The following is a 21,707-nucleotide window of genomic DNA, read 5'->3' on the forward strand; positions in this document are numbered from 1 at the left end:
TGATGGTTCTCACACGAGCCGTACGGGCCGGGGTAAGCTTGGCAGAGGTGTTCGTGGTGCACACAGCAGAAGTGGCGTTGGAGACAGGGGTTTCATGACAATGTTGTGGACTGATTTTTCAAGTACCGCTCACACAACTGGTAATACTGCATCGATGGAAAGTGACAGGAGACAGCAGTTGACAACTATGGTTACAAACTACTTTTCCTCCCATATCGATGTTCTCCCACACAGGTCATTCCCCTTTGACTATTGGGCCGCTAAACTGGACACCTGGCCTGAATTGGCACAATATGCCTTACAGGAGCTCGCTTGCCCAGCTGCAAGTGTGCTATCGGAAAGAGTCTTCAGTGCAGCTGGATCAATCCTGACAGAAAAAAGGACCCGTCTGTCAACCCAAAATGTGGATGATCTAACCTTCATTAAAATGAACCACGCATGGGTTTCCAAGGATTTTGTCCCACCTTCCTCTGATGACACATAGGGTGACAGAAAAATGGCTTGCTTTGGTCCACCTCTTCCTGGGACTTGACCTATTTCACCTTTTGCATCAGCTGAATGTCCAACATCAACATATGCCACTTTCTAAAACTCCCTAACTGTGCTGCCTCCCCCCCATGGCCGGGGTCACCACCTAGCGCACGACACCGTGCGAGTGCCGTTGCCCTGGACAGGTGGGTAGGCCGACTCTTGGGCGCGGGCACTGGTACAGGGTCCTTCATAGTGCAATCAAGTGTCTGACGGTGGTGGTGCACACCCGCCGTCAGACACACCGCCGTACTATGAGGGGCCCAGTGCCAGTACCGACGCCCACGAGTGGGCCCCCCTTGCTTGGGCAGGGCCCCAGCATTTGCAATCTTTACCTCTCCCTGCTCCTCCGCTGTGTAGTCTGGGCCGTCAAATCCATACTGTGCCTGACACCGTCTGAGCCTGCCTCCTGATGTATACACATATATTTTGAATGTGTACGCTATCCATACATGTTATCTGGGGATACGGTACCCTTTCTAACCTTTGTGCAATCACGTGCAATCCATACTGGGCCTAACACCGTCTGAGCCTGCCTCCTGATGTATACACATATATTTTGAATGTGTACGCTATCCATACATGTTATCTGGGGATACGGTACCCTTTCTAACCTTTGTGCAATCACGTGCAATCCATACTGGGCCTAACACCATCTGAGCCTGCCTCCTGATGTATACACATATATTTTGAATGTGTACGCTATCCATACACGTTATCCGGGGAAACGGTACCCTTTCTAACCTTTGTGCAATCACGTGCAATCCATACTGGGCCTAACACCGTCTGAGCCTGCCTCCTGAGACATATATCTTGAATGTGTACGCTATCCATACATGTTATCCGGGGAAACGGTACCCTTTCTAACCTTTGTGCAATCACGTGCAATCCATACTGGGCCTAACACCATCTGAGCCTGCCTCCTGATGTATAGACATATATTTTGAATGTGTACGCTATCCATACATGTTATCTGGGGATACGGTACCCTTTCTCACCTTTGTGCAATCACGTGTAATCCATACTGGGCGTGAGAACGGCTGGCGAGCTGTTAAGCAAGCTACAGCACCTGTGGTTTGCACACGTAAGTTTTTCATTTTTTCAGGAATGACGGTTAGGCCTAATTTCGGAACTGCGGTTGACCTGCACTTACTGGGAAATCATTGTTCGCGGGTAATAATTGTAATCAGTGATCCCCATCACTAACGTTGTTCAGCGGGTTATCTGCACCTGTAAGCGACAAACGCTGGCCTTTTCAGTGTAGCGCACATGCAGCCACGGACATGTAAGGGCATGACACACCAGTTATTGGCCAATCTCATGTGCCAGAGCCTCACGTGTCCCTCTAGTAAGCCGGACTCGGACCACGGGGCATGACGGAGTCTCGTTCGTTAACGGAATTAAGCTTGCAATGTGTGCATCTGTTCTGTAGCTGGCATGGTTGAGGTTTCCCAGGTGGAGTCGAATTTAACCGACTCCTGGTGGTGCCCTTCTGGACATTCCTTTAAGGTTCAGCTTTGCAACCATACTGCCCACGTAAAACAAACACTTTGCCTTCATGAACGCTGTTTGGAGGGTCATGACTCATGGGAATAACGCCACCCAATCAGTTAACCTGCTAGAGAGATCCTTCGTTGCTCCCAAGCATGACATCACACTCCCTAGGAAGAAGGTAATGCCACTGTGGTGACCGTACTCCTGGGGGCGACACAAGTGCACTGATGCCCAGCCACTGCTCGATGAATCTGCTGGTACATTGACCCAGACCACTACATTCCCCTCGCATGCTACACGACCTGAATCTGACCCTGATGAAACTCAGGTTACCCTTCCCATATACAGTTCCATCTTACACGGTGACAAAGAGGAAGCTGCAGATGAAAGTGCAGGTTCGGCCCACCCGCCATCAGACACACCACCGTACTATCAGGGGCCCTGTGCCAGTGCCATCGCCAACGAGTGGGCCCCCCCTGTTTGCCCAGGATCACAGCACTTGCAAAGTTGAAATACTGTGCAGTGAGATGGAAGATGGGGACGACGAGGAATCCAGACAAGTACAGGGATTCCCTAGCGAGGAGACTTATTTGATTGTTTTCAATGTTGGGACAGCAATTTTTGGGGAGCACTATACTCTGGAGAATGATAGATGGGGCCCACCATACACTGGAACATTCCAAAGGTGGACATCAGACACTGGAGCAGCATTTACAGGGCCCACTATACACTCACTGGCCACTTTATTAGGTACACCATGCTAGTAACGGGTTGGACCCCCTTTTGCCTTCAGAACTGCCTCAATTCTTCGTGGCAGAGATTCAACAAGGTGCTGGAAGCATTCCTCAGAGATTTTGGACCATATTGACATGATGGCATCACACAGTTGGCGCAGATTTGTCGGCTGCACATCCCTGATGCGAATCTCCCGTTCCACCACATCCCAAAGATGCTCTATTGGATTGAGATCTGGTGACTGAGGAGGCCATTTGAGTACAGTGAACTCATTGTCATGTTCAAGAAACCAATCTGAGATGATTCGAGCTTTCTGACATGGCGCATTATCCTGCTGAAAGTAGCCATCAGATGTTGGGTACATTGTGGTCATAAAGGGATGGACATGGTCAGCAACAATACTCAGGTAGGCTGTGGCATTGCAACGATGCTCAATTGGTACCAAGGGGCCCAAAGAGTGCCAAGAAAAAATTCCCCACACCATGACACCACCACCACCAGCCTGAACCGTTGATACAAGGCAGGATGGATCCATGCTTTCATGTTGTTTACGCCAAATTCTGACCCTACCATCCGAATGTCGCAGCAGAAATCGAGACTCATCAGACCAGGCAACGTTTTTCCAATCTTCTACTGTCCAATTTCGATGAGCTTGTGCAAATTGTAGCCTCAGTTTCCTGTTCTTAGCTGAGAGGAGTGGTACCCGGTGTGGTCTTCTGCTGCTGTAGCCCATCTGCCTCAAAGTTCGACGCACTGTGCGTTCAGAGATGCTCTTCTGCCTACCTTGGTTGTAACGGGTGGCAATTTGAGTCACTGTTGCCTTTCTATCAGCTCGAACCAGTCTGCCCATTCTCCTCTGACCTCTGGCATCAACAAGGCATTTCCGGCCACAGAACTGCCGCTCACTGGATTTTTTTTCTTTTTCGGACCATTCTCTGTAAACCCTAGAGATGGTTGTGCGTGAAAATCCCAGTAGATCAGCAGTTTCTGAAATACTCAGACCAGCCCTTCTGGCACCAACAATCATGCCACGTTCAAAGGCACTCAAATCACCTTTCTTCCCCATACTGATGCTCGGTTTGAACTGCAGGAGATTGTCTTGACCATGTCTACATGCCTAAATGCACTGAGTTGCCGCCATGTGATTGGCAGATTAGAAATTAAGTCTTAACACACAGTTGGACAGGTGTACCTAATAAAGTGGCCAGTGAGTGTACACTAGAGCATTAGAAATGGGGCCCATTATGTTTGGAGCATTATTTGGGCCCATAAGACAGTGGAGCTTCATCCATGGGGACCAACATATACTGTAGCATTATGTGGAGCTCATCATATACTGTTTCAAACATTATATGGGACCGATGATTCTGTATGGAGAAATAGATGGGCCTCGTCATGAGATGTAAAAAGTGAGGTATTTTTCATTGTACTATACCGCTATTTCTCTGCCGTATCGGAGCATGATGAGTTGTGGTATGTGTTAAAGGGGCGCTCTTTCGCCCAGGGCACATGAAAACCTGCAGCCAGCCCTCCCCCCCCACAACTTTAGCCAAATAACCCCCATTTTTCAGTGCGTAACTTGTATTATGAAGTTAATTAAGGTTGACAAGCTTAAGTAAGAAGAATTGATGCTTTTGGCATTCAAATGGGCACTGTAGGTGTGTTTCCTGTCCTCTCACTGCCGACTTTTATTCCCCATTGACTTACATTGGGTTTTGTGTTTCGGGACGACCCCGACTTTTCCCTATAATCGGACGATCTTGCTCGACCCGACTTTTGGAAAAGTCGGGTTTCACGAAACGAAACGCGACCCTAAAAAACCAAAAGTCGCTCAACTCTATCTTTGACTATTAGTGTATCCATGATGTCCAAGAACATCCTACCTTCTCATCCTCCTTTGTCCTGTGGAAGACTGTACCTCCCGTGTGATCTTGTTCACCCTCGCAGGCATGGATTTCATTGGTAGGTGCTGAGAAAGGTAGTGGAGTGCTGTTTGGCCATTCCTTTACCAGCAGACTATTGTGGCATGGCTGGAAGACAAATGGACATCCATTTTCTGGTGTGCTAGTAAGCATACTGTTGACTGAGGCTGGCTTGTGTGCTCCTCCTAGACAGACGTCTCCTATGATGACCCATTCAAGGTCGAGCCTCTGTGCGTACGGAGCGCTCCCGGAGCCGTTTATACATTCTCTAGTCTTGTGGACTCGTAGTATATCTCTTCCCAGGAGTAGAGCTATTGGGGTTCTTGGATCCATATCAGGTGGCCTATACACTTCAGATGGGGGTGATGTGTTGCCACCTCCCGTGAAGGCATCTCTGACCTGTTGTCAGGAATCTGGTTGAACTCCAGGATGGTCGGTAAAGATAGGCACGTCTGGCCATCTATGGACTCCACTTTGTATCCGGTTGCTTTTCTCCCCGCCGTCTCAACGGTACCTGAACACATCCTCAGGGTGTAGGGAGAACCATGGCCTACAATGCTGAAGTAGTCAAAGAAGATGGACCTGGCTAGAGATCTGTTACTTTGGTCATCTAGGATTGCATATATCTTGAAGGCTTTGTCCTTGCGGCCTGCAGGATAGACTCGGACAAGGCAGATTTTTGAACAGAACCTTCCTCCTGTGAGTCCCTTACTGATCTCCGTACATTGAGAGCTGACCACAGGATTGTCTACGTCAGTGTCCTGCTTCTCATTGTGCCCCTCTACTTGCGATAACACTCGTGGAGGTGATCGGCTGTATTGTGATCAGTGCTGCCACATTCTGCACATTTCACGCTAGCTTCACAGTTCCTGGCGAAGTGAGAGGTTGTGGCACAACATTTGAAGCAGATGTTGTTCTTCTTGAGGAAACCTTTGCAATCCTCCAAAGTCTTCTCCATGAAGGGTCTGCATTTTAGTAGAGGATGTGGTTTCTCATGTAGAGGACAATGTTTACCGACATCCTGAGGCTTGCTCTCATCTGGAGTGGGTTTACTCACCTTGTGAGGAGCGCCTGTGGAGTCAATGTTAGTTTTGTGGACTGCCACAGGTGTCCTACTGGGTTTGGCACTGGAGGCAGTGGATCATGACAGAGTAAAGTCAAATCTAGGGTCATTTCTGAAAGGAGGGAATGATACATTATGATTTTGCTTATACTGTGAGCCACGTGTAATCCACTTCTTGTAGGTTGTAAGGAAGTTTCTGTACTATCGGATTGACACCCTTGGCGGTGTCCAAGAATGCCAAACTGGGCAAGTCTCCCTCCTGCTGGGCAACCTGCAACTTACACAATAAATCTCTCAGTTCTCTAAGCTTTAGATAACCTTTAGGTCCTATCTTAGGAAAATCAATTATTTTATATAAAGCATTCTCTATGACTTCTACTGTCCCATAGCATTCATCAAGTCTTTCCTACACTTTATGTAGGGCTGTGCGAGGATGCTTTACATTAATGTCCCTCAGTCTTTTGGCATGCTCGACTGACTCACTTCCGAGCCACTTTACCAGGAGATCTAACTCCTCACTGCAAGAAAGGTCTAGACCATGAATGGCGTTCCGGAACGAGGCTCGCCATGACCGATAGTTCTCGGGTTTATCAGTGAACTTTACAAGTCCCTTTGTAACCAGTTCTCAGCGGGCAAGGAACTTTGCAAGGTCCATGGTGGCTCCGTCAGTGCTGGCACGAACCGGTGTGTAATAGTCATGTCTAGTGTGTGGTGCATCACCATACCTGTAAGACGCTTCTGACTCCGGATAGTCTGTGCGGTACCTTGTCGGTGAAGAAGGTATCTCTTTAATGCGGGATGGGAGCTGTATCTTCTTCTCAGTGGAACGGTAGCTGTGGTCAATATCTCTGTGCTGGATGTCTCCTTGCCTATGGTAGTGAAGCTCGGGGTTGGATCGCTGGTTATCGGCCTGGGCTGATTGATATGATGCTTCAGGGCTGTCATCCACGCCGGAACGTTGATGGGCGTATTCTGCCACACGCTGCTCTGGATCTTGCTGCTCTAGATCTGGTCTGAGAATGTTGCTGCGTTTCTCATAATCAGGATCTTTCATAGCTTCCAAATACTCTGCTTTAGCTATTGCAGCTGCTGTCTCTTTGTGCGCTGCAAGTTCTTCTATCTCTGCTTGCAGGCATGTGGTTTCGGCCTCTCTGCTTGCAGACGTGCGGTTTCGGCTTCTCTCTGCTTGCAGACGTGCGGTTTCCATCTCTCTCACTGCCTGCAAACATACTTTCACTGCTTCGTGCTCTGCTTTTCTCAACTTTAGATGCATCTCTCGTTCGGCAAAGGATCTTGCTTTGGCTGTTTTGGCCTCGGCTTGAGCGACAGCAGCTAGCTTTGCTAATGACCATCTGCTGGAGCTTGCTTGTGACCTCGTTTTCATTGAGGATGTGCTTTTCCGAGACATTGTGCGTTTAGCTGAGTACTGTTGAGTATATTGGAGGGAAACAGTCTATGCGTGGCGGGCTTTCACGTGGCGGGAAAAATGTAGCCCTTCTTGGTGGGCTGCAGTAGAGTTCTGCGGCTGTATGGCTGCTGTGATACCCATATGCGGAACAGTGTGGGTGTTAGCGGTCCCGTACAGTCTATGAGATCACCGCGTGTGACCGGCAGTCCTTTACTGAACCCTGTGCTCTTGTCTTTGCGGCTGTGTGTCAGCTACTGCAGTACCCGTATGTGGAGCAGTTTGGGTGGTAGCCATGCTGTATAGCCTGGGTAACCACCGCTTGCGACCGGCGGTCTGTTTTTACTGAGCTCTGGGTTCTTGTCCCTGTGGCTGTGTGGTGGCTGCTGTAGTACCCGTATGTGGAGCAGTTTGGGTGGTAGCGGTGCCGTACAGCCTGGGTAACCACCGTCTGCGACCAGCGGATCCGTTTTTACGGAGAGCTCGGCTCTTTTCCCATGCGGCTGTATGGCGGCTGCTGTAGTACTCATATGAAAAGTAGTTTGAGTGATAGCAGTCCTGTATAGCCTGGTTAACCACTGTGTAAGACCAGTGGTCTGATTTTACTGTCCTGCCTTCTTCCACGCATGACACTGTGTGGATTCCAGCATACGACTTAACCTTTCATCCACTCCCAGAAACAAGACTGTATGGGTGCTTAAGTCTATTATTTATTGGGATGATATGGACAACAATGGGAGACAACAGATGGTATAGTAGAATACAGTTATGGATAATTCAGCAGATTGTTGTGCAAAATGTGGATGATTCAGGTAAAAATGACAAGAGACAGATAATACAGCATGTCAGTACTGAAAGACAGTATACAATACACAAATACTGGCAGGTACAATATATACTCATCTATAAGCCGACCTGTGTATAAGCCAACCCCCCCCTAATTTTGTCACAAAGAACTGGGAAAACTTATTGACTCACGTATAAGCCTAGGGTGCACAGTGTATGGCCCCAGATAATGAAGACAGCGTGTGGCCACCGATGAAGACAGCGTGTGGCCACCGATGAAGACAGCGTGTGGCCACCGATGAAGACAGCGTGTGGCCACCGATGAAGACAGCGTGTGGCCACCGATGAAGACAGCGTGTGGCCACCGATGAAGACAGCGTGTGGCCACCGATGAAGACAGCGTGTGGCCACCGATGAAGACAGCGTGTGGCCACCGATGAAGACAGCGTGTGGCCACCGATGAAGACAGCGTGTGGCCACCGATGAAGACAGCGTGTGGCCACCGATAATGCTGCACAGCGTGTGGCCCCAGATAATGCTGCACAGCGTGTGGCCCCAGATAATGCTGCACAGCGTGTGGCCCCAGATAATGCTGCACAGCGTGTGGCCCCAGATAATGCTGCACAGCGTGTGGCCCCAGATAATGCTGCACAGCGTGTGGCCCCAGATAATGCTGCACAGCGTGTGGCCCCAGATAATGCTGCACAGCGTGTGGCCCCAGATAATGCTGCACAGCGTGTGGCCCCAGATAATGCTGCACAGAGTGTGGCCCCAGATAATGCTGCACAGCGTGTGGCCCCAGATAATGCTGCACAGTGTGTGGCCCCAGATAATGCTGCACAGTGTGTGGCCCCAGATAATGCTGCACAGTGTGTGGCCCCAGATAATGCTGCACAGTGTGTGGCCCCAGATAATGCTGCACAGTGTGTGGCCCCAGATAATGCTGCACAGTGTGTGGCCCCAGATAATGCTGCACAGTGTGTGGCCCCTGATAATGCTGCACAGTGAGTGGCCCCTGATAATGCTGCACAGTGAGTGGCCCCTGATAATGCTGCACAGTGAGTGGCCCCAGATGAGGACTGTGAGTGGCCCCATCATGTTACTGCTGCTGCTGCCTCCGTTGCAAAGCAAACAAAAAAAAAAAACTATACTCAACTCCTGCTGCCCATCAGTGTTGCTGGCCCTGGTATGGGGACAGGTGAATATGGCTCCCCCTTTCATACTCATCCCCTATGGCGCTCGTCTCTGCAGCGCAGCTCCTGCTTGTTCCATGTTCTCGGCGCCGCTGTGCTCTTCCTGCTTCAGCGGTCATGTGGTATCGCTCATTAAAGTCATAAATATGCACATATTCATGAGTTTAATAAGCAGTACCACGTGACCACTGAAGCAGGAAGAGCAGGGGCGCTGAGAACATGGAGCAAGCAGGGGGGCTGCAGAGAAGAGCCAGGAGGGGGTGAGTATGATCTGACACCCCCGATCCCCCTCCCCACCGGTATATGACTCGTGTATATGCCGAGAGGGGGACATTCAGCCCATAAGATGGGCTGAAAATCTTGGCTTATACACGAGTATGAACGGTAATAGCAATGCAGGGTGTAACCACAACAGTAGCAATGATACAGGATGCTGTTATCATGCATTATATAAGAGCTGGGCAATATAACATACACAGCAGCAAAGGAGAAAGATAACTCACACACTAATGGCTGTAAGCTTTACACTCACTGAACGGAGGATGCATAATTAGAGAATGCTTATAACAAATATGCAGTGAAATAACATCACAGGAGCTGAGCATGCAATGTAAACATCATGGGGAGCTGCATTATGGCTGCTAACAGAGATGCATAACTAATAATTGCATTATCCTTACCAGAATCCGCTTGTTATAAGCAATGGTTTGCAAAGAGCTGAGCTGAGCAGGTGTGAGCTACTCCGGAGACAGCTGGAAAAATAGTTACATGTTGTTGACCAGGCAGAAAGAGGTGGTTCTGAACAATTAACCATTTGGAGAACAGAAAATTCCAAACACATGAATAAAAGGAGAAGGGAAATTTATGACACCTACTGGCCATATCTGTAACAGCACTTAAAAATATCTAGCTGCACAGAATGGGCAGAACAGGGACTTTAACTACCTGGATATTAACTGGGAAACAGAGACCTGCAAAACCCATAAAGGCAACAGGTTTCTGCTAATTATCAAGAAAAACTATCTTTCACTATTGGTGCACAATCCAAACAGAGGAGCTAATACTATCTAATAGACCTGACAGAATAAAAAAATCTGCAGGTCGTCGGGCATCTAGGAAATAGTGACCACAATACTGTACAATTTCACTTGTCATTCGCAAAGGGGACTTGTCAGGGAACCACAAAAACTCTGAACTTTAGGAAGGCAAAGTTTGACCAGCTTAGAGATGCCCTTAATCTGGTTGACTGGGACAATGTCCTCAGAAATAAGAATACAGATAATAAATGGGAAATGTTTAAGAACATCCTTAATAGGAGCGGTTTATTCCTTGTGGGAATTAAAGGACAAGAAATAGGAAAAACCCAATGTGGCTAAACAAAAAAGTAAGAGGGGCAATTATCAGTAAAAAGAAAGCATTTAAACTACTAAAGCAGGATGGCACCGCTGAAGCTCTAAAAAACTATAAGGAGAAAAATTCTTTATCTAAAAAAAATAATTAAAGCTGCCAAAAAGGAAACAGAGAAGCACATTGCTAAGGAGAATAAAACTAATCCCAAGCTGTTCTTCAACTATATCAATAGTAAAAGAATCAAAAAAGTGAAAGTGTAGGCCCATTAAAAAATTGTGATGAAAGTATGGTTGTAGATGACGAGGAAAAAGCTAATATATTAAACACCTTCTTCTCCACGGTATTCACGGTGAAATGCCGAGAGACAAAGAAAACCCTATATTAAGGGTCACCAATCTGAGGCTGGTTTCACACTTGCGTTTTTTGCGCTGCTTTTTAGCGCAAAAAACTCATGCGTTTTTCCCCTATACTTTAACATGGGTGCGCATACATATGCGCACGTACGCGTTTGTATGCGCATGCGGTTTTTTGCAGTGTGCGCTCGGACGCACAAAGTGCAACCTGTTGCATTTTTTGTGCGTCCGACTTGCCTCAAAAAAACGCATGCGCACACAATGCGGTTTTTTACAGCAAAACACCCATTAAAGTCTATGGGTGCGCATTGTAATGCGCACGTATGCGCAAAAAACATGCGTGTTTTTTTTTTTTAAATGCACCAAAACCCACAAAAAATACACACAAACGCAAGATGCATTTGTGTGCGCAAAAAACGTGCAGCAAAAAACGTGCAGCAAAAAAACGCAAGTGTGAAAGTAGCCTAACCCAAGAAGAGGTGCAAAACCAGCTAAATAAGATTAAAATAGATAAATGTCCGGGTCCGGATGGCATACACCCACGAGTACTAAGAGAACCAAGTAATGTAATAGACTAGCCAATATCTATTCTATTATTTCTAAGCACTGTTTTTCGGTGATTCTTTTGTATCCCCATTCATACTGCACCCACACACACAAATGATACACTATTTGAAAGGTAAACTTGCCCCCTTCAGCAAGAAAATAGCCAAACAGACCACACATCCACGATTTGTTCACAAAATACAGTTTAAACATAAATTTTCCTAAACCTGCAGCAAGGAAAAATGACCTGCAGGTGGCACCACAGTACCCCAAAGCACACTACCACCAGATTTGTAAACATACACTGCTTTTTCGCCACACACACACACGATACACCATTTCAATGGTAAACTTGCCCCCTTCAGCAAGAAAAGAGCCAAACAAACCACACATTCACGAATTTATCAATAAATACAGTTTAAACATTCATTTTCATAAGCCTGCAGAAAGACACAATGACCTGCAGGTGGCACCTCAACCGGAAAACATTTTTTGGCCTCTACTTATCAAACCAATTTATTGTATTACCAATCTCCATATATAAATACCTGTCTGTGTTCATCAGCTCATGAAATACATTTACATTTGACCAGCTTGCTTTTTCTGAAATTGCCTGCGCCCCCGATGACCAAATATTTTGTACGTGCTAAGCTAGTTTCTTATATTTAGGGACTCTATATTGGCCGGGTCTGTTCCACAGGACTGGCGCATAGCAAATGTGGTACCAATCTTCATTCAGGGCTCTAAAACTGACCCTGGAAATTATTGTTGAGTATGTGTTCGAACTTGGTGCAATACTCTTTATCGTCTTTAAAGAATGTTGGTTGAAGCGGAACCATAAACCCCCTCGGGATTCGGTGCACTCTCAAATATTCTTTGAGTGATACAATATGCAATTCCAAGTTGACTGCTCCCAGTCTCGCACTCAAAATCCCGCGCACGGGGACCCGAAGAAAGGCCAGTAAGTCTAACCTCTATTGTTGGTAAAATATGTGATGGGTTTCTGAGGGATGTTATTCTAGATTATCTCAATGAGAATAACTGTGTAACGCCATATCAGCATGGGTTTATGAGGAATCGCTCCTGTCAAACCAATCTAATCAGTTTTTATGAAGAGGTAAGCTATAGACTGGACCAAGGTGAGTCATTGGATGTGGTATATCTTGATTTTTCCAAAGCGTTTGATACCGTGCCACACAAGAGGTTGGTACACAAAATGAGAATGCTGGGTCTGAGGGAAAATGTGTGTAAATGGGTAAGTAACTGGCAGTGATAGAAAGCAGAGGGGGGTTATAAATGGTATATTCTCTAACTGGGTCGCTGTGACCAGTGGGGACCGCAGGGGTCGGTGTTGGGACCAGTTCTCTTCAACATATTTATTAACGATCTGGTAGAAGGTTTACACAGTAAAATATCGATATTTGCAGATGACACAAAACTATGTAAAGCAGTCAATACAAGAGAAGATAGTATTCTGCTACAGATGGATCTGGATAAGTTGGGAACTTGGGCCGAAAGGTGGCAGATGCAGTTTAACACTGATAAATGTAAGGTTATATACATGGAAAGAAGGAATCAATATCACCATTACACAATGAACAGGAATCCACTGGGTAAACCTGACATGGAGAAGGACTTGGGGATCCTAGTTAATGATAAACTTACCTGGAGCAGCCAGCGCCAGGCAGCGACTGCCAAGGCAAACAGGATCATGGGGTGCATTAAAGGAGGTCTGGATACACATGATGAGAGCATTATACTGCCTCTGTACAAATCCCTGGTTAGACCGCACATGGAGTACTGTGTACAGTTTTGGGCACCGGTGCTCAGGAAGGATATAATGGAACTAGAGCGGGTACAAAGGAGGGCAACAAAATGAATAAAGGGGATGGGGGAACTACAATACCCAGAGAGATTAGCAAAATTAGGATTATTTAGTCTAGAAAAAAGATGAATGAGAGGTGATCTAATAACCATGTATAAGTATATAAGGGGACAATACAAATATCTCTCCGAGGATCTGTTTATACCAAGGAAGGTGACGGTCACAAGGGGGCATTCTCTGCGTCTGGAGGAGAGAAGGTTTTTCCACCAAAATAGAAGAGGATTCTTTACTGTTAGGGCAGTGAGAATCTGGAATTCCTTGCCTGAGGAGGTGGTGATGGTGAACTCAGCCGAGGGGTTCAAGAGAGGCCTGGATGTCTTCCTTTAGCGTAACAATATTGTATCTTACAGTTATCAGGTTCTTTAGAAGGACGTAGCTGACGGAACATAGGCTGAACTGGATGGACAAATGTCTTTTTTTGGCCTTGTTAACTATGTTACTACTAGATGTGAGCCCAATGCTAATGCATCTGGAGGGCAGGGTGTGTTTGTGTTGGGTGTGTTTCCCATCGCTGCCTGTCAACCCACCTCCGTGCATTCACAGCCAGCAGGAAAGACTGTGGTTTGTGGCCTGTGCTGGAGATGGCGTGCGGCGCCACCAGAGGGCACCCGCACCCTTTCCTGACGACTGTGATTGCACGGAGTTGGGTGGGCAGGCAGTGGCGGGATCCGGCGCGTGTAGTCATGCGGCGGCGGGTCCAGCGGCAGTGGCGGGGGGGTCCAGGCCCATCACTTGGGTATTCCAATATGGCGGTCAGCGTATTTTTCGGTGTGGTACGGTGGATTGTGGGATTCGAGGATGTCCGGACGGAAGTGGATGATGGACAATTTTAGGTAAGTATATAATAGATACTGCTGTGTATCACTGTATACACCTCCTGTGTGTATATATATACTGCTGTGTACCCCTCCTCCTGTGTTTCACTCCTACCACCATTACTATTACTACCGCCACCACTATTATTGCTACTATCATTATTATTACTACTACCACTACTATTACCACCATTACTATTACTACTACTTGTAGTACGTCTGCTAAGTGAAGGGACTTTTTAACGCTGTTCTCCAGTGTAGAAAAAAGTCACCGTGCAATCTCAGGAGTTTGCTGGGATTTGTAGTTTGGTGATCACACAGCATGCTAGGCCGGCGGTCAGATTATAACCCTCCTGTCATTTGTCTCACAGCTGATAACTGGCACCCCCTTCATCTGGCACCTTATTTCCTCTGTTGTAATAGTCAGCATGCTTTTGTCAATCCACCTTACTTTACACTTCAGCTTTGCTCTGACCGGACCCAAAATGTCATTTATAGACAGAAAAGGAAAAACCCTTTAAGATCGTGGTGAGAAGCCCCATAGTGCGCTGCAGTGGTGGCCATGTTGGATATCTGGATGAGCCGATGTACTGAGAGCGCAGATGTGTCAGCGGACGTGGTCTGATTTACTGCATTATTCTGCAGCTGTCTTCCTGCAGGAAACTACAACTCCCAACATCACAGGAATGTGCCGGTTTGCTGGGAATTGCAATTCCCTGCCTTGTGTGCAGTGATGAGCTGCTAGAAGTCATTGTTGGTTTGCTGACCATGCTGAGAGTTGTAGTTCCCACCAGGCAGTTGCCTTGCGTGCAGTGATTAATTGCTAGAGATCAGTGGTGGCTTGCTGGGAGTTGTAGTTCTCATCAGGTGGGTGCCTTGCATGCAGAGATGAGCTGCTAGTGCTAGGTTGCTGGGAGTTGTAGTTCTCGTTGCCTTGCATTCAGAGATGAGCTGCTAGAGGCCAGTGCTGGGTTGCAGGGCATGCTGGGAGTTGTAGTTATCAGACAGTTGCCTTGCCTGCAGAGGTGAGCTGCTGGAGGCCAGTGCTGATTGGCGAGGCATGCTGGGAGATGTAGTTCTTGGCAGACACTTGCCTTGCCTGCAGTGAGGAGCTGCTAGAGGTTAGTGCTGGGTTGCGGGGTATGCTGGGAGTTTGTGTGTGACCCACCGCTGCCTGCCCATGCACTTCCGTGCAGTCACAGCTGGCAGGAAAGACTGTGATTTGCAGCCTGTGCTGGAGATGGGGTGCCCACACTCCATCTCCAACACAGGCCGCAAGCCGCGGTCTTTCCTGCTGGCTGTGACTGCACGAAGGCGGGTGGACAGGCAGCAGCGGGATCCGACGCGTGTAGGCGGCGGTGGGTTCTGGGGGCGGGTCCAGTGGCGACGTCCTGCTGGTGGTACTGTGGAAGGGCCTGGTGCCACCATCGGGTGCCATATTGGAATACCCATCACTTGGGTATTCCAATATGGCGGTGGGCGTACTTCCAGTTGGTGTGGTGAATTATGGGATTCGAGGACATCCAGACGGAAGTGGATGACGGACAATTTAAGGCAATTATACAGTAGATTTTACTATGCTACTATTACCAAGTACTGGGAGCATTTACTGAACATACATTTCAGTAGGGCAATATTTCGGATTTTACAAGCATTTTTTCAAGCTGGTGTTATAAAGTATTCTAATTTACTGAGATAATGACTTTTGGGTTCTCATTGGCTGTAAGCCATAATCAACATTAACAGAAATAAACACCAGAAAGAGACCACCCTGTGTGTAATGACTCTATAGAATATGAGTTTCACTTTTGCCTTGAAGAACTGAAATAAATTAATTTTGATGATATTATAAGTTTGTGAGAAGCCCCTATTTACTGTATGTAATCCATCTTTTCTATCTTGTCAGCTCCTGCTGTGATATTACTCTACGCGGCTGCTGAAGTGGCGGCTTTTCTTCTATTTATATGCCAAAAAAAATAAAACACAATTAGCACCTCCTAGTGTGAACACGTGCAAGCTGTGAAAACTGCATAATATAGACAAAAAAGAACACAGCAGCACATGTGCATGAATCTAGGCCTTGTGAAAACACAGAGAAACATTCAATTTAGCAAAAGTTTCCAAAAAGCTTTTTACAAAATTTTTTTCTTTTACTTACAGTAATAGATGAAAAAAATGAAGGTTCTTAGTGCACAAATTGGCCAATTCATGTAAGCCCATCAACCACGGCAAGGTGACCTCCCCCTGATGGGTCCCTGCTCTACCGTACATAAGCCACTTCCGGGCCATCAGCCTACAATTTTGGACAAACATGTCACTACCGGGCTAAGCCTACAGTTTATGGGCAGGTAGAGCTGATTGCGGCACCTGCAAGGCCAATGGGAGGGGTGCAGGATCAGGCTGGAGGCAGCCAGTATTACTTAAGTAAGACAAATAAAACAATCAGCACCTCCTAGTTTGAAGTGGCTTGTAGTGGAAAATATTGCTAAATTGAATGTTATTAATGTTTTTCTGTGGTTTCACATGGCCCAGATTCATGCACATGTGCTGCTGTATATTTTTTTTTATTATATACCGTATATATACTTGTGTATAAGCTGAGATTCTCAGCCCATTTTTTTTGGCTGAAAGTCCCCCTCTCGGCTTAGACAAAAGTCATATACCTGGGGGTCAGAGGGGGCGCCGGGGTGTCACAGATCATACTCACTCGTCCTGGCACTCTCTGCAGCCCTCTCGCTTCTCCACTGTCTCCCTTCCTGTCTTCAGCGGTCACGTGGTACTGCTCATTAAACTCATGAATATGCGCATATTCATGAGTGGTAATGAGCAGTATCACGTGACCGCTGAAGGCACGAAGGGAGACAGTGGAGAAGCGAGGCTGCAGAGACGTTCCAGGACAGGTGAGTATAGCGATATTCACCTGTCCTCCCCACGCTGCTCACCGCCGTCTGCTGCTTCCTGTGTCCGTGATGTTTAGCCAGCAGAGGGCACAGTGACGTGGTTAGTGCACACCGCGCCCTCTGTGGGCTCAACAGTCACTGACAGAGGATGCGCAGACAGTGGTGAGCAGCGATGGACCCTGGACAGGTGAATATCACAGGTGCCGGGTCCTGAGCAGGAGAGGTGAGTATGGCATTTTTTTTTTTTTTTTGCAGCAGCATATGGGGGCATAGTCTATGGGTAATTTTATTGGGGCATAATCTATGGCGCATCTTATTGGGCCATAACCTATATGGAGCATTATTATATGGGGCATATTATTCTATGGAGCATCTTATGGGGCCATTATTAACCTTTGTGCAGCATTATATGGGGTGTATTTTGTATGGAGCATTATATGGGGCTCCTGATTCAATATGGATATTCAAAAACATTTAACCTACTGATGTCTCAATTAATTTTGCTTTTATTTTTGACATTTACCAGTAGCTGCTGCATTTTCTACCCTAGCCTTATACACGAGTCAATAAGTTTTCCCAGTTTTTTGCCGCAAAATTAGGGGGGTCGGCTTATACACTGGTCGACTTATACACAAGCATATACAGTGTCTGTGTGTGTGTGTGTGTGTGTGTGTGTGTGTGTGTATGTATATGTATATATATATCACTGACATCTATAAAGCTATGAATTCTATGTGTACATACTGTATTGTGCAGTTGATAAGACACACCCCATATTTTGAGGCGAAAAATAGGGGAAGAAAAACTTTTTTTTTATTAAAATGGTGGTGATTCTTATAATCCATGCCTTCTATTTCTTACTGGGGGTGGTGGCTGTGGTGAAGCGGGGTCCCAGGGTTGCTGCTGGTGGAGGCAGGAGTGGGGTGATGCTGTGGATCCCAGACAGGGAGAAAGTGTGTGTTCGGATGTGTGACGCTGTGGGTGTTCGGTGTTGCGGCGGCTCTGCCAGCATTTTGTGAAAGCCCAGAGCCCCCATACATCCATGGTTTACTTTGTGGAGGACTCTGGGCACAGATGGAGATCTTGGTGCTGAAATCTCATCTCCCGAGATCTCGGTTCAGAGATCCCCATCTGTGCATGCGCTGCCCCCAGCAGCCATTTTCCCGGAGTCCACTGCAATGTAAACAATGGAATTATGAGGGTCCAAGGGTTTCACAAAATGTTGGCAGAGCCCCTGCACCACTGACCACCCGCAGTGTCGCACCTTCAAACATCCTACCCATCCCAGCCTGCGGCCTGCAGCAACGCATCACTCTTGCCTCTTCAAGCAGTGACCCTGGGACCTTGCTCCACTGCAGCCAGTAAGGTACATTCGAATTATAAGACGCACCCTCATTTTCCCCAAAAATTTTTGGAATATCTCTGGAATATCTGAATGGTTCCATAAACTATCACAGGTACAAATGCACTCATATGCAAAAATTGGAAAAATTAATTGTGCGAATGAGACCATATCTTGTGCAAATGAGAATAAAGATCATAGAATCATAGAATCATAGAATCATAGAATCGTAGAGTTGGAAGGGACCTCCTGGGCCATCTGGTCCAACCCCCTGCTCAAAGCAGGATTCGCTAAATCATCCCAGTCAGATGTCTGTCCAGCCTCTGTTTGAAGACTTCCATTGAAGGAGAACTCACCACTTCTCGTGGCAGCCTGTTCCACTCATTGATCACTCTAACTGTCAAAAAGTTTTTTCTAATATCTAATCTGTGTCTCCTCCCATTCAGTTTCATCCCATTGCTTCTAGTCTTTCCTTGCGCAAATGAGAATAAAGTTGATCCTTCTACAATGTGACAGCCCTTTAGATATTTGTAGACAGCTATTAAGTCTCCTCTCAGTCTTCTCTTTTGCAAACTAAACATTCCCAAATCCTGCAACCTGCAAATAGCTCCATACAATACCTAATTTCCCCTGCGGTGGCACTGTTGGGAAATGGAATAGTTATAGCTAAGTTTGCTCATAAATTGCAGGCATCAATGGTCAGTTTAGTAAAGTGACCTCCTTGGATTCCTTTTTAATACAGGAAGCTTTCTAACACAATGGCTTTCAACAATTGTTTCTTTTTCCCATATCAATTAACTCTTGAAAATGTAATAAAATCCTGCTGATTAAATTGTTTATTGTCCTGTGCTCAAAAGCAGTTTTTGCAGGCAGGTAGGTGAATTCACTCTACATATACTTTGCCTTGTAGTAAGTTTTGGCAATGTTTTACAAATTTTGTTTTTCAGGAGACATCCTGCACAACAGGGGTTTGTATCTGGATTTTCTTAGATGCTGCCATTGTTTTTATATGTCGAGTCCAATTACATATGAAAAAGGCTGTTCAGAGCGAGAGGCCTGCTGTTTATACACAATATTGACATTCCTTTACAGGAGCATGCCGGCATCAAGATAACAAAACCTCCAAATTACTCTGGGGGAAAAAAAGCCAAAACATCAAGAACGAAATTGTTCCCACCTCTGTTACATGTGGAATTGCACTCATTAACCCCTTAAGGACCGCCAATATGTCTTTTAACCCTCCGTCAGGCGCAATAGATCTGACAGGCACACAGTAATTAGTTTCACTTCTCTCTCCTTGCCCACTTATCAGAAAACCCCACCCCTCCTAGTTATCTCCTGACTCTACAGGCTCTGTGAAACCTGATATCACAGTGACTCCGCAGACCTTCTAGTGAGCAGATATCAACACTTTGGCTTCTCAGGCACATTGCGCCTGATTTCAACACAAATTGAAAGGTTAGTATTTTCTTTTTTTATTCATCACGATTGTGTATTTAGCTTGTTTTATGAAGGATTAATGCTAAGTTAGTGTACATAAGTACTGTTTTCTTAGACAAAAGGAGGGTGGCTTCTAAGGCACATTGCGCCCTAACACATACTCTTTCTCTCTTGCTTCAGATTTTCTGCTGCAATGGCCAGAAAACAGTATGATTCATCTAAACCCCTTCATTTAGAAGAAATTAAGATTTTTTTGTTAGAAGATGATGAGGAAGAACCAGCAGTAACTGAGGATTTAGAGGAATCTAGTGACATTTCATCTGAAGATGAGGTAGCAGAATGTAACACTGATTCTGGAACAGAGCAGGATGGTGATGACACTGATACAGAGGAAACAGACACAGATCTAGCTTATTATTTGGGCAAAGATAAAAATACAAAGTGGAACAAAAAGGCACCCAAGAACAAACAGCGCAGAGAATCCCACAATATTATTACACACCTTCCTGGAGTTATTGGAAGTGCTAGAAAAGCTAAAACTGCAGTGGAATGTTGGAGTAATCTAATTACAGATAGCATGTTGGAAACTATTGTTCGGTTCACTAACCAGTATATTGACACAATCAAAGAGCAATTCTCCAGAGAGAGGGACATCAAAAACACTGATGTGATTGAACTCAAGGCATTTATTGGCTTGTTATACCTAGCTGGTGCTTTCAGAGCAAATAGGCAAAGTTTGGAGGAGCTGTGGGGGACAGACGGTGATGGCATCGAAAAATTCAGCCTTGTGATGAATCTGAAACGATTCAAAGTCCTGATCCGTTGCCTCCGTTTCGATGATCGAAGTACCCGGACAGAACGAAAAGGTTATGACCGGCTTCTTTACAATGCTGAATGTGGGTGGCATCAACTCACAAGTAATTTACCTCGGTAATGAACTTAAACAAATGCGCAGGAGAATGTACCTAAAACATTTGGCTAATGAACTGGTGAGTGGAGAGCTAAGCCTAAGAAGTACAAAGACGGTTGGAATGCCCCTTGCCCTGCAACACCGGTTGAAAAGATATCGTCCCAAGGACGTTCCAGAACAAACACCGACTCTACCACCTTCTAAAAGACGCAGTTGTACTACCTGCTCATTTGTATCTGGTTTCAGAAGGCTTTCTAAATATGACTGCAAAATATGTAAAGAATCAATCTGCCTTTCCCATGCAACTTTCGTCTGCCAGCCTTGCTTTTCTAAGTGTACCTGTGCTGCTTCTGCTGCAATTGAAACCACTGAAGATGAGTAGAAAATAATTAAGTAACATCTAAGTGCAATATCCTTTAAGTTTTTTTCCATAATTTTATATTTAAGCAATAGTTAAGTAAAGATAACTGGAGCCTATTTGGCGGTACTACCGAAAAGTGGTACTTTTAGTTTTAATAAGTTTATGGTTAATAAATGTTTTTTTTTGCATCTGATTTGGTGTAATCTCTTTTAATACATTCCTATGAAGGTCACTGACTACTTCTATAGTCCTGAAATTGAAATATGTAGCTACTATAGGTGGTTTTCTGACCTGTGCTTGTCAGGCACATTGCGCATGAACTGAGGAGAATCTATATTGCGCCTGACGGAGGGTTAACTGACCTGAGATATAAGAGAATAGAATCCCGATACCGGTAACAATCCAGCAGATCTGTTTAACCCCCTTAGATGCTGCTGTCAATAATGACTATATCATATAAATGGTTAAAAGAGCGTGGGGGCTTCCTATTTATCCCCATTGATGCCCTGAGATTATGATTGTGTGGTCCTGACGTTTGCCTTGGCAGTTCACGGCCAAATAGAGGACTTAAGGCCCTGTTACACATAACGATGTCCCAGCGATCCCACCAAAGATCTGACATGATGGGATTGCTGGGACATTGTTAGGCTGATCGCTGGTGAGCTGTCACATAGACAGC

At 46.1% G+C, this 21,707-nt stretch overlaps 1 protein-coding gene and 1 long non-coding RNA gene across 3 annotated transcripts in view; one reads left to right on the plus strand and one right to left on the minus strand.

The window, feature by feature from the left end:
• The window catches only part of LOC141074815 (forkhead box protein I1c-like), a 74,613-nt gene extending 57,775 nt beyond the window's left edge, over nucleotides 1-16,838 (minus strand). Inside the window, exon 1 of one of the 2 annotated variants that reach the window (XM_073562061.1) lies at nucleotides 16,783-16,838. The gene's annotated coding sequence lies outside the window, so the exon portion shown is untranslated. Of the gene's footprint in view, nucleotides 1-16,233; nucleotides 16,475-16,782 lie in introns of those variants that run through there. The other variant, XM_073562060.1, reaches the window with a different exon arrangement.
• A 2,724-nt stretch (nucleotides 16,839-19,562) lies between these two features.
• LOC141074816 (uncharacterized) lies at nucleotides 19,563-21,221 on the plus strand. Its single transcript, XR_012227211.1, has 2 exons — nucleotides 19,563-19,775; nucleotides 19,938-21,221. It is a non-coding gene; the product is annotated as an uncharacterized lncRNA (long non-coding RNA).
• The last annotated feature ends 486 nt before the right edge of the window (nucleotides 21,222-21,707 follow it).

Source organism: Dendrobates tinctorius, unplaced genomic scaffold (assembly GCF_039654945.1).
Source record: "Dendrobates tinctorius isolate UK_male_01 unplaced genomic scaffold, ASM3965494v1 ptg000334l, whole genome shotgun sequence".
Taxonomy (NCBI): Eukaryota; Metazoa; Chordata; class Amphibia; order Anura; family Dendrobatidae; genus Dendrobates; species Dendrobates tinctorius.